The following is an 18,559-nucleotide window of genomic DNA, read 5'->3' as shown; positions in this document are numbered from 1 at the left end:
GTTTGAATTTATATATAATTATTGTTGAAATTAAAAAAGGTAAAGCACTAATCTGGGATTAGGTGATTTTTTCCTTACAGTATAGATTTATTTTTCCCATTCCCATCTTTATAAAAGTGAAGCACGGTTTAGCCTAATGTTCACAGATGTAGTGTGTTGCTTTGATGATGAAAGAAAAGAGAGAAATCTGTATAAGTTAACATAGTATGGACATAGAAATGTTTTGCTTGTAAGCAGAGCAAAATCTTTTTTTAACTCAGTAATAATAGTTAACATTTCCTGAAACCTACTACACACTAGGCATTTTGCTAAGGGCTTTATGTAAATTATCTTATTAAGTCCTCACAGAAAGCCTGTGAGGCTGATCTCATTACCATTCATTTTCAAGATTGTAAGAAAATGGAGGCTGAGAATTTAAGCAACTAGAATATGGTAACACAGTGTTAACAGGTGTAGGCTGAAAATGATCCCACTTCTATCTCATTCTATCATCTGTTTTTATAAGCGTTAAGCTTTGAAAAGTTGTCATTGAAGAAATACTTATGTATGTGCAGTTTTTCTATAACAGCCGTATGTGAGAGAGTCCAGTAAATAAGCCACATTTAGGTGGTTAGCAGTGGTGTTGGCATCTCTGGGAGTATCATTTGCAAGGTGGAACAACGGTTGGCACATTTTGCTTTCCAGAACAATAATTTGAGGCCCAGCTCAGTCCATTTTTTATTTTTCCATTAGGACAAGGCAGGGCAACTAGACTAGTGGTTTCCTAGAAGTGACCTCTAAAATAAGATCGTTTATAAGCTGTACTTGAGTTAAAGTAGCGTTCTTCCATTCTGGTTTTCACTCAGTTGTGGGCCATACCAAGTTCCTCTACTTCAGGTCTTTGTTCTAATTTCAGAGTATGTTCTTCCTTGGACTCTTCCAGTTTTTTTAAAAAAAATTAGCCTTCTGTCAAATGCCAAAACTCAAATGTCATGTCTTCAGAGAGGAATTTCCTGACCCTCTGATCAAGAAACTTCCCCTTACTTAACATGTGCACAGCTATCATTTATCATCATCATGTGTTCATTTCCTTTATAGTATTGTGCATACTATGTATAAATTTATTTCCTTGTATACTTGTTGATTAAATGCTTTCCTCTCTAAAATGTCAGCTTATTCACCTTGTCAATCAATAAAAGTTGCCTGTCACAGCATCCTGCACAGCTGATCAATAATTACCTATTTAATTAATGAATCAATAGTGCCACTGCTCTCCTGCAATCTTCACAACTACACCCAATAAATAAGACTCTGCCTCTCTTTTCAGTGCCTGGCACTAGAGAGTACTTACTTTGATTGATAGATGTGGGTCAGAATGTGAGAAATTAAACAGGCTTTCTACAAATTAAGTTAGTACAGGAACCATTTGCTACAAACAGATTTGGAGTTTGTACTGAAATTATCTCAAATTGCCAGTTAAAAATCTTTGATAAAACCTCATCATCACTTCACATTTAAAATAATTAAAACAAGACCCACCATATGGAACCTAATAGATTTCTCTACTCAGTAAACCTGCTTCTGTCACTCATTTACTGAGCCTAAAAGTCTCAATATCTAAGCTTTATTTCTGGGTCCTCCCCATTTTTTTCCCTATAAACTTATGCAGTCGTAGAAATATTTACTCATTTATTTGTCAATACATCTCTTATTCTACAGCAACTATGTATGATGTCCTAGAATTTAGGGGAAAAAAAAAAATCAAACCTTACCTCTGACCAGGTCCAACTTTTAATGTCTCTGAGACTCAAGTTTATCATTTGTATAAAGGGAATGATGATTTGAGTTTGGTGATTGTTACGAAATTTATACAAGGATGCAAACAAGAACTTTGGGATTCTAAAGACTTTGGTTAGCGTCCTGTCTCTTCTTAACAACTCTAAGTCTTTGAGCAGTATTTTGACCTATGAACCTGAAGTAGGAATAAGATCTACTTCACATGTATCTAGAGTGAAAGGTGCATTTTCTGAAACACCATAGGAACTACATAAAGGGTATCTACTAAAGAGCTTGCCAACTTGAAGGGAAAGTTGAACATAAAATGCGACTACAGTAGTGAGGTTATATGCAGAATAATAAAAGCCATTTATTCATAGAGTGGTCACAGAAGGGAGTAGCCAGTGCTTCTGAGGGAGGGGTTCTTTACAAAAGGAGAGTATTGAATTGAATTTTAGAAGAGCGGTAGGTTTTTAAGTAGATTACTCATAGTGTAAAGCAGGTAGCATGAGCTTCGTGTTTGCATTTCTCTACTTCACCCTCCCGAGTCTCAAGGAGCTGATGCAGAGGTGAGACCAAGTAGGAAGTAGAGTCAGGGGGCTGTTTGGATAGAACATCCGTATTATCGAAATCAAGACCCCTTTGAGATGGAATAGGAACATTCTAGTAATTATTCAAAGACAGTAAGACTGTAAGTATGAATATAGTTTGTCCTGGCTAAGCTAGGACCCATGGTCACCCGGGTTTTAGATATTTGAGACTTTTATTAGATGTTTATTTGTAGAAATCAAATCAGGAGTTGGGAAAGGGCTCTGTGGGGAGATGAAATGAAGTTAAGATTTTGGAAGTCATCAGTGAATGGATGATGTGTAAAACCATGAGAATAAATATTATCACCAAGAGAATTAATGTAGATAGAATAAGATATCCAAGAAAGAGCTCTAAATAATTCTGACTTTTAGAGTTTAAGATGAAAAGGTAATAGCATAAAGGGGACTAACTGTACTCTATAGAGACAATGGAAGACTGTGAACTCCACAGAAGGAGAGAATTTTGTCCATTTGGTTTGATGACATATCCTAGGCTCCCCAAAGCATGGTTAGCATGTGGTAGGCGCTCAATCAATATTTGTTGTATTAGATGTTTTATAAAAAAACTGTTGGTTGCAAATAGATTAATTTGTTATGAAAACTCATGAAATGGATAAAACATCAATAAATGTCCCTTTTATAGCTGCCTGATAATATACTATTATTTTGGTTACTTAAATATGCATTAGGTACACTGAAAACAAGACAGTAAATCATTAATATCATGAGTCATGTTTGTACAAGAACAACAAAACCAAAACAAATAAGCCCATTTAATTGGCTATTTTAGAACTCAGCCATAAAAATAAAATATTACAAGCAAATTTAATATTTTCTTTAATATTTATAGTATAATTTACACATAATAAAGAGTTCCTACATTTTTATTTTGATGAGTTTTGAAATTGTGTATATTTATTTATCACCATCCAAAATCAGATATAAAATAGTTCCATCATCACAAAAAGTTTCCAAATGATTTTTTCCAGTCAATTTCTGATCTTTCTCTGTAACCTGAGGAAATTACTTTCTGATTTATTTTACCATGGATTATTTTGCTTATTTGGGGTTTTAATACAAGTAAAATAATAGATTATGAGTAAATACAGTTCAAATCTGATTTTTTATTCAATCTAATGTTTTTATATGCTATTTTTAATATTCCCATTATCAGACAGAAGTATGCTCTTATTTCTACATTGATGAGTTTTTATTATAAATGAATGTTGGATACTATCAGTTTCTTCTGCATTTACTGAGATGCTCATATACTTCCTCCTTTATATTGTTAAGACTGTAAATCGATTTTCAAATGTAAAATTGATTTTTAATTTTTGAGAACCCTAATTTGATCATGAAGTATTACCCTCTTGGTATATCATTGGATACACTTTGCTGTTATTTTGTTAAGGAATTTTGCGTGTATCATGATGAGAAATTATTTCTGTGAATTTTTATAATAGTTTCATCAGATTTTCATATCAGATTATATTGGCCTCATGAAAGAGCTGGGAATGTTCCAATCTGGCTGGATTTTCTAAAGAGTTTATATAGGATTTTTTTTTTTTTAAAGCTTAGGAAAATTCACCACTGAAGCCATCTGGGCCTAGAGGTTTTTTTTATAGGTTTTTTTTAAAAATTATATTTTCTATCATGTTGATTGATATAAAGCTATTTCCATTTCCTATTTTGTTGTGGGCTAGTTTAGGCAAAATTGTTTTTTCTTACAAGAATGTTTGATTCCTTATTATTCTCTTAATTACTGTAATATCTGTAATGGTACCTATTCTTTCATTGCTGATACTTTTAGTTTGTTTTCTCTCTTCTTATTTAGCCTTGCAAAGCATATATTTACTTCCTGTCCCTGGAGATAGCACAAACCTGCTGCAATGATGGCTCCTAGAATCATTGTTTTAAAAAGCAATAATGCATATTAAGTGAGGAGATGCCTGTAATGATCATTTAAAAAGTGAAGGCATTCTCCAAAAACCCACCAGATGATCATGTTCCAGAGCAGGATTTAAAGTTCATTTTATTTACTAAAGTGATAGAAAACCTGGTGAATAGGGCAGACACCAGTATCTTGGCAGTTAACTGATATTCTTTCCTTTGAAAGCAGAGTTGACTGTAGAAGATTCTGTCACAAAACAGGGCTCATTGATAACAAAAGGGATTTCAGGCATGTGAAACTATATACCCCAGGTGTTGATGCTTAGCTGTCGGAAGCCAGGTGTTCAGTTATCATAATGAACAAAAATGTTAGAATGACAGCCAAGACCCAAAGAGTATTATGGGATATTTAGCAGAACACAGTGTCATGAGGGCAAAATATGCGGATAATCAATAAGGGTAGTTCTAACTTTGTACCATCAAAAGAGATCAAGGATGAATGGTCATGAGTCTGAGGGAAGTTGTTCCAGTAAAACATTGTGATGCTTTGTTTAATTTCTAGACCTACATTTATTTTTAGACTCAAAACAATTTGATTTAACTAATAGTTAGGTAACCAGGCAGAAGGACTCCATATTGAAATTACATATAGTAGTATTAGTCTATTAGGTAGGACAGAGAATCAGAATGAGCTCATATTCTTTTGGAAGAAATAATGGTGTATAATTACAGCTTACCCAGGGCTATGTCAACTTTCTTGCTTCCTTCCATATCATCTGAAGAGATGTAGACTATTTAGACATACTATAAAATATCACAGTACACTGAACTGATGAGATCATACAAATGAGATTGGATGACTAAGATTCGCCTAGTGCATTGAAGATCTTGGTAAGACATGCACTCCAGAGGGAGAAACTAAAGATTCAGAGACCTGCAATGTTGATAAAAATCTATGGGTCAATGTGCTTAGCATTCTGGAAAATTCCCTCCAAAGTAAAAGCAAATTATCTCATCTGACTCTCTTACAATGAGGACTTTTTAGATTTATTTTCCCATCATACTTTCTAGTTGTTGTTCTAGAAATAGTAGTATCTATCTTGTCTTACTAGATTTTTGTCTCTAAATAACATACTGTTTCATGAGTGATATATGGGACATAACTGCATAATTCCACTTTTCTCTCATAGTTTCCTTGATGCCATATATTTTATTTCTACATATACTATAAAGTCCATAGAATGTGTAAATTTCCTTTAAAATAATTAGTTGACAGTATATCCTTTGAATATATAGCAGAATTTTGGCCCCCAAACTTTTGACTCCTGGTGTAAGGCCCAAGAATAAGTTCCATTAAATTGAAGACTTCTAGATGTTACTAAGGGGCTTTCTAGATGTTACTAATCACTTAACTTTAAAATAAGATTTCCTGGATTATTAAACTGGGTTCAGTGCAATACATGAGCCCATAAAACTAGAAGATGACTATAGCAGAGCAAGTCAGATTAGAAGCACAAGAACCATTTGACCATCCATTGCTGGCTTGAAGATGGAGGGGCAATGTAGAAAGTATGAGAAGGAAATTAATTCTGGCAGCAGTTGGCCAATTTAGAAGTGGATCACAAACATAGAAGATTATTGTAGCTCCGGCTGATAACTTGATTTTAGCCTAATGAGAATGAGCAGATCTACCCACTAAGTGTCAGGTTTCTAACACTTGTAAACTGTCAGAAAATATATTTATACTATTTAGAGGCTAGCAACTTGTTATACAATAATAGAAAGCTATATATATATAATATATATATAAAATATGTATGTTACTTACAATCATTCATATTATGTATATTGCATACATTGTATATAATTATGTATATGCATATATATATATATAATACATAATAACTAACATTATTTTCTGTTGTTTTTCACTCTTTCCATTCTGCTATAGTTTTTTTTTTTTTTTTTTTTTTTTTTGGAGATGGGTAGTTAGGTTTGTTTATTTTTTAACGGAGGTACTGGGAATTGAACTCAGGATCTTGTGCATCTAAGCACACACTCTGCCACTGAGCTATATACCCTCCCCACCCCCGCTGTAGTCTTAATCTGACTTCACCAAATTCATATATTGAAACCTAACCCCAGAGGTGATAGTATTAGGAGGTAGGGTCTTTGTGAGGTGCTTGGGTCGTAAGGATGGAGCCCTCATGAGTGGGATTAGTGCTCCTATAAAGGAGGCTCCAGAGAGCCTCTTCCACCATGTGAGGACTCAGTGAGAAGGCACTGGTTATGAACCAGGAAGGGGGTTCTCACCAGAATCTGGCCATGCTGGAACCCTTATCTTGGACTTCCTCATCTCCAGAATTGTGAGAAGTAAACTGCTGCTGTTTATAAGCTGCCCAGTCGGTGGCATTTGTTTATAACACACAGACTAAGACCCCCTCCTTCTTGTGGATGTCAGCTTCCATTTTTTTTTATCACTTCACATTATATTGAAGAATTTAACACGTGTTGAAGTCCACATTTATAAGAAATGCATTTTCTCTGATTCTGTCTGTTAGAAAATGGTTTTATTTCACCTTCAGTTTTGGAGGATATTTTCACTGGGTGTATAATTCTAGGTTGAATTTTATTTTTATTTAGCATCTTAAAGATAACCTTTCTGCTGTCTTGTTAAGTGGTCATGAGAGGTCAGCTATCATTTGTATCATTTTTTTCCTTTGTGGAATGTGACCTTTCCTCTTGTTGCTTTTAAGAATTTTTCCTTAACTTCAATGTTTTTAACAGTTTACCTAGATATGTCTACTTGTACTTTAGTTTTTATTTTCCTTGAGGTTCACTAAGTTTCATGGATCTGTGGTTAGTCTTTCCCTAATTTTTGGAAAATTCTCATCCATTATATCCTCAAACATTTCTTCTCTCCTAGACCCTTTCTTATCATCTTTGGAGACCCCAATTTTCCATATACTAAACTGTTTTTGTCCCACTCATCTCTGACCTTCTTTTCTGTTTTGCTTTTTCCATAATGTTTTCATTATGGAACAACTTAATTTTGTAATTAAGTTTATAAAGTTTCTATTGACCTATCTTCAAGTTTATTGATCTTTCACCTGCTGATTTCATCATGTTCCTAGGTCCACCAAATACATCCTTTATTTCTGGTAATACAGTTTTTAATTTCTAACATTCCTACTTTATTTTACAAATAATTTCTCTCTGTAGAAATTCCCAATTTGTTCATGTTTGTTCTTAACCTTTTTTAACTAAGTCATTTAACAAATTTATTGTGGTTGTTTTATTTAAAAAGTACTTTATTTGTTTCTTACTGTATTATTTAATTATTTTATTTGGGGGGGTGGTAATTAGGTTTGTTTATTTTTAGAGGAGGTCCGGGGGATTGAACCCAGGACCTCATGCATGCTAAGCATGCGCTCTACCACTTGAGCTATACCCTCCCCCTATTGTAGTTGTTTTAATGTTCGTATTTGATCATTAAACTTTCAGGTTCATATCTCAGTCTGCTTCTCTTGTCATTATGTCACATTTTCTTCTTTCTTTTTGCATATCTCAAAGCTTTTAAATTTTTGTTCATGTTGTGTGCAAAAGCAAAGTAGAAAGTGACATAAAAATATTGATCCCCAGAAAAGGACACATTGCTTCTTTTGCCAGGCTGCTATAGGGTGACAGGTCAGTGTAATCTGTAGTTCAGCTGGACCTGGGCTTTGTTGCAAATTTAGTTAGAAGCAGTTCAACACTGGCTTCAAATGTTTTTATGGCAGAATCTGGACTTGATCTGCAGCAGGGCCTGCTTTTAGGTGCCTGTAGAAATATTATTTGCTCTCAAGCATCAACTTCACACTCAAGCCTTTTTCCTGTCAGACAATCTCTCTACTCTGTGGCTCTCATCAAACCTTTGAACTACAGTATCTTAAGTAAATTTTTCTTAGCTCTTCTAAACAGTGTATTTCAATAGGTTGCTGCCTTTTACTTGGTATGAAAAAATACATTTTAAGATGGACCCTATGGTCTCCACCTCCTGCTATTAGTTTTTAACGTTATTCCTTCTGATTCAGTGTGAACAGGATCTGTAATTCCTTCTAACCAATGGATGTGGCAAATGTGACAAGATGTACTTGACTGTACATACATTATTACGTAAGAATATGGCAGCCCTGTCTCCTTCCCTTCCCGCATCCCTTCCTCTCTCCCCTCCACTTGCCCTGGCTGGCTTTCAGTATTTCAACCATTTTCTATTAACCCTATAAAAACAAGGGAATAATAGCATTTATTCCATTAACCAAGATCCAAATGTGGGAGTTAGTCTAACTATGAAATATATCAATTATACTTTCAGAAACGGGAAATGACCACTGGGTGGATCCATGCTCAGTGGACCCACTGTACGCTAAACTTTAGCCAGGTATCCTTATATTACTTGGCCATTGTAAGGCTTTATTCCAACAGAGGACTCAGTAGACATAAATTCCAAGCCAAACTCTGTGTCCAGGAATCCTCAAAATGTCTGGATAGTCTCCTTTCATCTGTGTACTGTCACCTGAGTAAATGGCAGTCAGTCCTTGGTGAAGAACTGGTAAAACTTGTTATGTTGTATAATTCTAGTGGTTTCTTCCTATTAAACTTTTCCTATTGCAGACTGCTTCCTATTAAATGCCTATGGCCACTTCCTCCATCAATGGATTCCAGATTAGAAAACAGGCTCAAGTCTGGGTACTGAGCAAGGCATGATGACTTTTTTGTTTTTTGTTTTGAATGACTGTCATTAGCTTCCTTCTTCTCATTCTTGCCTGGTGATTGACATCATAGCAAACCCTTGTCAGTTACTTGTCTGTTAGGTTGCCATGTTCTGATAACCATCCCCACAGTTGCCTGCAGGTCAAGCCCTCTCGCTTGTTCTCCTAACCTGGCCCGATATTTTGGTATTTTTTCACACTGCTTCTGATGATTAAGTGCCACTGTTGAATAAGTGCATTGATTACTTTAGGGCCACATCAGCATGTGGCTAATAATGAGCCCAGCTTTACAACTATCTTTGCCACCGTCAGTCATGGTACACAATGGAATCTCCATGAAATATGTACCATGCAGTATCAAGAACATATTTATGCTAAAAAAAAAATCATTGATATGAAATTCAACTTTAACTAGAATCCTGTTTTTTTTCTGGAAGTCATAAACCATATGTTTTATTGATGCCTGTATTACCCTCACTAGTTCATTGCTGATGACCTTAATCTATGGTGTGTCATTTTACCTTTCCCAAGGAATATGATCCTGTCATGAGTTTTATGGCCTCATATAACGTATTCAGTCAGCAGGCCCACCTACCTGGGCTTTTTGATATCATCAAATGTTTTTGTGGCAGAATCTGGACTTGATCTTCAGTAAGGCTTGGGGGTCTATGTAGCAGAAATGCTTTGGTGATCTTTTTACGCTTTCTAGAAGAATAAAGTGTTCACCTTCCTAAAACGTGTTACAGTTCCTCCTACTTTAGATTTAGGATGCCAGTTTTTAGGTGGCTTAGAAATATTGTTTGCTCTCAAGCATCAACTTCACAGTCTAGCCTTTTTGCTGTCAGACTATCTTTCTATGTGGGGGAATAGTGTCTTATACTACACAGAGATGGGTCCCCTCTTAAATCTGAGTGGTCTGCACACCAAAAGTTTTCTGGGGCCCAGGTTTTACAAATTATGCCCGACTTTAGCATACCAGTCAGCCTTGACAGCTCTTAAACGTCTCCAGAACTCAATGGCTGTGATTACTGGATCTTGAGTTTTATACTCATCTGAGTCTCTCTTCTGCTGTAGGAGATAAGGGCCTTTTTACATGCTACCAAATAGGATCGTAGGTTTTAACTCTAACCTCTTAACTGTTCATTGCCTTCAGTGTCTTGTTAATCATCCCACTGCAGGACATTAATGTAACTTAGTACATTAGTGCTTAGTAAACAGGCAATTTTACTGTCCTATTTTGCCTGTAACTTTAAATACCTACATTATCTCACCGAACAGTCAAGTTACCTCCCACTATGAGATGTGTTCCCAGGTTACCACTGATAGAATCTTCCTGAAGTAGACCTGCAACCTTGTGCACAGGGCTTCATGTTCCACTCCCCTGCCAGGGATAGCCTTAAAACTTCATCTTGACAAACTTAGTTTTCTCAGACCATGGCCATTATCACCTGTATTAGTTCAGATTCTCTCAGAAGCACTCTCCAAGAGGAGATGAGATATACACAAGTTAGTTTGTTTCTGCTTGTTTGTTTCTTTTTTTTTATGAAACATCTGTGAAAGATAAAAATGAGAAAGAGAAAAGCAGCCCCTGACATCCTGGGACTGTCCTCATAACATCAGCCAGAACTTAAGTGTTGCTCTAAACTGGTCTGGCAGTCACAAATAGCTCAGTGGTCCTGTTACTGGGAAGAGAGGAATAAAAGTTACCTTGGTTCTTAGTCACCTGGAAAAAATGAATTTTTAATGAGAGATAGAAAGCATGACATAAACAAGATTTTATTAGTAAAATAAAAATGTAGTAAAATACACCACACCATCAACAATTGGGTGCAGAACGATCAAAGAGAGAAAAAATGGCATGACTCCTTTGTTTCTCCTGTCTTCTATCCTGGCTTAGGGGCATTTATATTAGCAAATAATCTCAACCTGACAGAAAGATGATCCTGCACATCAGTGCAATATATTTTAGCATATCACATTTTTAAACCTACTAATATTCTCCCAGGAAGTCCATGATGGTATGCATCAAATTATGTTCCTATTAGGAAAGCTATAAAGTAACTGTCAATAAAACATGAAGATTCTCTGAACGTCAATAACTAGACAGAAGTTTGAAGCCTTGCACTTACACACTGACTTTGGGATATAGAGGTTCTTCTTACAAGATGTACTTAGTCACGTTTCTAACAGATATTCTAAGATCGGGTTGCATTAGTCTGCCTAGCTGGTTAGCACTATATCAAAAAGCATTGTTTTTTCAGGTGTATTTTTTGGGAGAGGGATACTAAATTTTTTTTTTTATAGCAGCTGTGTTGAGATATAATTCACTTGCCATAAAATTCACCCTTTAAAAATATTCATCTAGTGTTTTTAGTGTATTCACAAAGTTGTGCAACCATCACCACTGTCTAATTTCAGAACATTTTCATCACCTCCGAAAGAAATCCCACACATTTCAGGTGTATTTTTAATTGAAGGTACAGTTCTCTCTAAAAACTGAGGAGAAAATGCTGCTTAGAGCCATATACAGCTATCATGATATTTTCTGGTTAAAATGAACAGTTTAGTCTCTCACATTGGTCATTTTTCAGTTTCATTTTTATGGCAGGCATTTCAAAATAAATGAAAAATGCAATGTAATATTAAAACTAATAACTGCCTTTAAAAAATTGATATACTTGGCATGTTAAATTTTGTAAATTGTAGGTGTATTCCATTACTTTGGTACATTTATGTATTATAATATGATTGTCATTGAAGCAATATTTATCATATTACTTCATTATAGTACAATATTATTGTCTATATTATAAAGTGCATTAGATTTCTATTATTTGCTGCTTGTTACCAAAAAAAAAAGAAATACTTCATGAATTTGCATGTTATCCTTGTTCAGGGACTGTGATAATCTTCTCTGTATTCCAGTTGTAGTGTATGCGCTGCCAAAGTGAGCACTTGATATTATGTCTTGAGTTATCATAAATAAGATAGACTTTAATTATTACTAGTGTCTGCTCTATGAACGGCTACAGTATTAAAAGTCAAGGTAGTGGATTGTGAAAACTGGTACAGAAATAGAAATTATTCATTGTTCCTTAAGTCAGAAACATATTGAAACAACAGGAGAAAATCTAAGAGTTTCAATAGAATACAGAGAAGATATTTTATTGAAAGTAAATTAGCAATGTTTTTTTGAACATTATTATTTTTTTAAAAGACTCACTCTGCCTGCTTCTCACATGGGCTAAGTAATGTTTGCTACTCTTGGGATTCAGGCCTTGGCCAGATAACTTGCTTTCAGTAATTCGATGTTGGCAGATGTGACAAAGCTGAGAGTTCTCTTCTATTTCTTTCACAACCATAAGAAAATCACACCCTGGCTGGCTACTGGGCCCAGGAGAAAGACGGTAACTTCGCAGGCAGAAATAATTGTTCCTTTCTTTTCGTAGCCCAGATCTACTCTGAATAAATGACAGTGGTTTTAACATGATGACTTTTAAGAATTTTGCAGCCTTCATATGGTAGTAGTTAACTGACTGCCTGAATTCAAGAAACTGAAACAGCCACTTTTTAGCAATGTCTTGACACATTAGATTTCCTCAGCCTAACATTCTCATACCCTTTCCAAAGCCTGTCTTTCATGGTCTTCTTCAAATGCTGCATTTCTCTGAAAGCAGCATTGATTTACCAAGTTTTATCTGTTTCAAGAACACAGCTTTTGTATTGTTTTGCGGCACTTAAAGCTTCTACCTTGTGTTATAACTATCTCTGTATTTTTCACGTATCTACATCTGGAGTAAACCTGGGAAGTGTGGCTTGTGTCACATTTCTCTCACTATTCTTAGGTTTTAGAATCTGGATATTGGTTATTAGGCAGATTTCATAAATATTTTTACAGTGAAATATATATATATGTGTGTGTGTGTGTGTGTGTGTGTATATATATATATATATATATATATATATATATATATATATATATATATTTAAAGCAATGTGTTCCTGCTTTATTAGAGGAATAAGATGGGGAAATATGTCAATTACCATAAGAGCAAGTATAAACATAACTTCAACACATTGCAAACCAGTCTTGGAATTGTTGGCTTGGAGAGTTGAGGGCTCCTTCGTTGGCTTTGACTTGCCATCACATCAAGCATTTTCTTCTTGTACTATGACTAGGAAACCTCTGCTTTAATCCACTGATATTCAGGAGATGTTGTCTTCAATGTCTTTAAAATTAGCAGAAAAGCATTCGTTTGATGTACAGATGCTCTTATCCTAGTGAACAAAACTGAGTATTTTTGAGTTAGAGTGTTAAGATACCTTTTAGTATTGCTCCTGCTACAACCCTGGAATCCACAAGGAGTCTTGGTACATTTTAAATGTATCTAAATGGAGAATGACAATTAGAATCCAAGAACTGGGTTCTGGGTGTGCTGTGTGTTACAAGGGTGCTATAGCTTGCAAGTCTTCCCAGTGTACAGTGTTAGGGAATGTAAGTATGTTTACTAACCCACACAAATATACAGTCTGTATTTATGGATCTAATTATTTGTGTGTGGATATAAATTCATGCCTCCATAGTTGACCTTGAACACAGGGGTTGGGGTGCTGACCCCATGGAGTCAAAACTCCAGGCATAACTTAGAATTGGTCCTCTGTAATTGGCTCCTCCATATCCACAGTTCTGCATCAAAGGATTCAGTGGTGGACTGTGTAGTAGTGTAGTATTTATTAAAAGAAATCTGCATTTAAGTGGACCTATGCAGTTCAAACTCATGTTATTCAAGGATCAGTTGTGTACACACAATGCATTTTATGAATAATATAAATGCATTTTATGTATGTAAAATTTGTTCAAGTAAGTTGATTTCAAATCCAGTATCTTAAGAGTTAAATGTAGCCTGCCTCCCTACCTTATTTGTGAGTTATTTCTCCAGCAGTGAGAAGCTTGGATTCTTACTAACTACAACATATTTACTTGTTGGATTAACTTTGTATAGTATATACAAAGCTATTTCAGAATTGCCATCTATACTCCTATGCTCCTGCTTAAACTATTTTTTTAAATATAGACATACACATATTCTTACAGCATTCAGTCAAGGTACTGTTTTCTAAGTTACTTAAAATATTTCTTTTCTCTGTACCCAGTCAGCATGTTATTAGTTAGGTTTACTTGTCAGTGTTTGTTTTTCATTTTTAGTTTTATCACATCCTGATTGATTTTAATTGTTAATTTATTTGTGGGGTAGTGAATGGTGTGAGAAACATGGCTACAGTTCTAACACAGTCCGAACACAGTCCTACAGTCACTTCCTCCTAATCTCTGCTGTTCCTTTCTATCCATCACTGATAGGAGATCAGACTCTTTAGTTTCTGGCTTATCCTTCCATTAATGCCAAAAAATGCTCAAAAAAAGATGCGAGCTTGTTGAAAGTTACAGGTGCCAAACTGAAGTAGTGACAAACAACTAGAGCAAAAATGTTAATATGTTAGTATTTTATTATTACCCATAAAACAAAAAAATTAGGGATCCTTAAATGTATAAATGAATATCACTCTTAAAATATATATTAACCACAAAGGAATGCTGCTAACTTTACAGTGGAAAAAATAGAAAGGACAGCATCACCAGTAGTAACAAATAATGGTATTATGACCCTTGTGATGTGATGCTTTAAGAACTCAACATCAGCTCTGTGATATTCTTGACAAAAATACATAGTCAGGAAGAAACCTCACACTCACCCCAATTAACTAACATTAGTCACAGTAAGTTGATGTTCTTTGAAAGTGTCACGGTCATGAAAGGCAAGGAAAGCCTGAGGAATAATTTACAGACTGAAAGAGACTAAGGAGAAATAATAACTAAATACAATGCGGGATCCTGGATTTGATCTTGGAGTAAAAAGAAAACATCAGTGGAAAAACTGGGGAAATTTGAATAAAGTCTTTTAGTTCATTGTGTTTTACCAATGTTCATTTCCTGGCTCCAACAATTACACTAAGGATATGTAAAATGGAAATACTAGAGAAAGCTGGAGGAGGGATGTAAGAAAACTAGAAATTTTCAATCAGCCTCTAAGTCTAAAGTTAGTTTCAAAAAAAAAAGCTTTAAAAATATCCCTAATTTTGGGGATTCTAATATTTTATTAATAACTATCAAAACTATAGGTAGCTATAAATATCTTTCATGCCAAAATTTGGAGTAGGATCCAGCTCTCTTGATTCCAAGTTCAATAATCTTTCCAATACTCTGTGTTCTTCCACATCTGGGGATATTTTTACTCAAAGTAGAATTGATTTGGTAATGCATTGAACCTGAAGTCTATTGTTAGGCATTATAAAATACAAAGCTCATTTTGTATAAGAGCTTCGTATACCCCTATTCTTGACTTCCCTAAAAATAATCCGTAAACTCCTCCACTTAATTTTGTGGTTACTCAATTACTTACTCTCTACAAAAGAGTGAGCAATCCAAGGTTTATTTTTAAGAAGGCAGTAGATTGTCCCTTTTTTTTTTTTTATAGATCTTAGAATTGGAGAGCAGAGAAAAATTATTTAGAATATTTTTCATTCCTTTCCTATCCTAAGATTGTTCTTAACATTTGGTTGCTTCAAGTTATCCCTACAGTTTTATACTCTTTCTGCTTCTTTGGGTGACATTTAAAAAAAAAAAAAAACTTTTAATAAAAACAGTATATCTTTTTTGAAAACACTATCAATAGAGAACAAATAATAATTATTAATGTATATAATAAAGATATTTCCCCTGACCTCCAAAATCAGCATTCATTCTATAAGCCATAGTTAAAATCATACTTTCTGATGCTAAATTATAAAATAATACTATAAGGAGTTACTAGATTTTCTCATTTTGCTCTCTGATTTGGCTGCATTTTCTGGTGCCACATTTTTATGTGACTGGTAGATTGTTACTGAGATGCCACCATTTGTTAAAACATGCAGAAAATTAAGCTTACAGAGTCACATGCTGAATTTTATAGATAGTTCTATAATGATATTGCTATTAGTATTGAGCTATTTATAGTAGTTAATGAAAATAATACTATATAACAGTGATATACAGAAATTAAACACTGTGTAAAGAATCATCATTTGGGTTTTATCAGTAAAATACAGATTTTATTAAATTAAAATTCTAGATTCTGAAATATTAGGCTAAACTTTCCAAACTTACATCATTTCCTTGAATCTTGTGCTATTGCATCTGTAATGTCATCATTTAAGTAATTGATTTTGTGTGAGCTTCATTCCTGTTCTGATTAGCTAATTGAGAAGATTATAATTGTCATTTTGACTTAAAACTTAAAGTGAAGTTACTTCTAAGAAAGATCCTGCTTCACAGAAACACATAGAGACAAGTCCATTTAAACAGCACATTACTTTGAGGATCCCACAGAGCTGAACTCAGTAGGAGCTCTGATAATGCAAACCCTGGGGACATCCTTATTTGTCTGCCCACCAAGTGGACTGTGTCTGTGTTGTGAATTCTGTAGGTTAGCAATAGCCAATAATTTAAAGCTGGTAGAAGAGTCACTCCAGACATTTAAAATGCAATCACCTACCCTTTTCTGGCATTTAAAATAAAATGAGTCAGCGGAAAGTTGGTGAAGTGGACTTGAGACTCTCCCCAGAGATATATGAAGTTGTCATTTGATTTTGTAATGCCGAATTTAAGTTAAACATGAACTTTTAACCTGTTTAGGACTTCCTCTTCTTGACATGGTGGGGATGAGGGACGTGATGTATCATCAAATGTTTATTGTTTATAATTCTTGGTCTCCAGATAGAGGGAAGTAAAAGATACTCTGCTTAAACTAAACTATGCTCCAATGGAGTGATTACCAAATGGCTGATATACGTGATGATGGTGGCAGGATGATGAAGATAATAATGATAAAATATTTAAATTTAAATACCAAAAGAGACACAAATAACAGAGGGGACATGTTTAGGTAGGGTGTGGTTGTCAGAGTCCAGAATAGGTGGCATCTCAAGACTTGTGCCCTCACTGATGTCCTTAAATTTGTCTTCATTCTCTTCCTCTGAGTTAGGGAGTGTTACTAGTTTTTATTGAAACCACTACCATTAACTTCCTATGTACATTAAAGAGAGATGTCAATCAAGTTAAATGTCCCTTCAATCTGTTCCTATGTATACTATACATAAGAGTTTCTAAAGTAGTCACATGGAATTTAATTGAAAGTATTTCAGAGACCAATCCCAAACTCACTCATTATTTTTATTCTTTGAGTCATTTCACCGGGAATCTTGGAAACCATGAGTAAACCTAAGTTTTGAAGCTACCATATTACTCGGAAACCTATACATTAAAGTTCCCCATTCTCCCCCATGGCAAGTTACTATAATATATTAAATTTCATAAGATACAAGTCACATAGGATCTTCTAGTGCAATTTACATAAAATCCACCTGCTTCTTAACAAAAAAAAAAAAAAAAAAACAAGGAAAATCTGACAACAGTGCCATTAGAAGAGACACAAGACAGAAGTTCATTCACAGCTTCAAGTTGACAAACTTTTATTCGTTATTTTGATTCATTACATTGTTATATATCAGTTCAGGTATTTGAGTGGTGTTAAGCAAGCTTTTTCTTTCAGAAAGCTTGTAGGTGTCTTCCTATGTAATTATACCAGTTTAAGGATTCGGTGAACCTGCTTTTTATTGATTCCATCTGGCTGCCAAGCACAGGCTCACACATCTGCTTCTAGGTAGCTCCCTGGGTACTTTCCAGACCCCACATAGTGGTCAGTATGGCACAGTGGAAAAAAATCATCTAACTACAATGTAGGAATAACAAATTATACTTTTTAAATAATGTGAAGGTTTTACTTTTGGTTTGCTTTACATACAGTGGGTGTCAGCTTGTTTTAATGCTTTATCATATTCAGCTTTTTTTGGGTGGTTGGTTAGTTTGCGTCTTAAATTATTGGAGTTTTAGAATCTTTTCACACAAACTCTCTCAAGTTGTTTGTTCCCTGTTTTTCATCTTTTTAAAATGAAGCCATTGTTATTTAAGGGAATGAGTACTTCATTTAATATGTTTTGCAAACATTTCCTCTAGTTTATTTTTGTTGTTGTGGGTATTTTTATAAAAGGTTTATAAAATAATTTTTATGAAATAATTTTATAAAAATCTGATAGAATCTATTTTATCAGCCTTTTACTTTATGATCTTCTAGTTTTAGGTCAAGATTAGAAAGACCTTCCCTACTTCAAATTTATAAAATTACTTAACAAGACGTTCTTCAACAGCTTAGTTTCCCCATCATATTTTCACTATAGATTCTTTTAGTCACTTGGAATTCATATTGCTATTAAAATGTTTTCTTAATCATGTAGTAAAACCTGGTATATATTTGGGACTGTTTACAGACTCCATTTTTTCTCTAGTGATAATTTTTTTTTTTTTTTTTTTTTTGTCAGTAATACTAAATGTTTTAGTAACTGGCAGGTCTTTTTTACTCTATTATTTGCTTTTATCCTGACTATGTTCTAATTCTTTTTACATGCTTAATTTTCAGA

The 18,559-nt window shown here is 34.4% G+C and overlaps 1 non-coding gene across 1 annotated transcript; it reads right to left on the bottom strand.

Annotated features, from left to right (window-relative positions):
* Positions 1-11,837: 11,837 nt before the first annotated feature.
* LOC116149044 (U6 spliceosomal RNA) lies at positions 11,838-11,941 on the bottom strand. The gene has a single exon (XR_004132680.1). It is a non-coding gene; the product is annotated as a U6 spliceosomal RNA (small nuclear RNA).
* Positions 11,942-18,559: the final 6,618 nt, after the last annotated feature.

Source organism: Camelus dromedarius, chromosome 3, assembly GCF_036321535.1.
Source record: "Camelus dromedarius isolate mCamDro1 chromosome 3, mCamDro1.pat, whole genome shotgun sequence".
Lineage (NCBI taxonomy): Eukaryota > Metazoa > Chordata > Mammalia > Artiodactyla > Camelidae > Camelus > Camelus dromedarius.
This window is presented reverse-complemented; position numbering and strand designations above follow the sequence as displayed.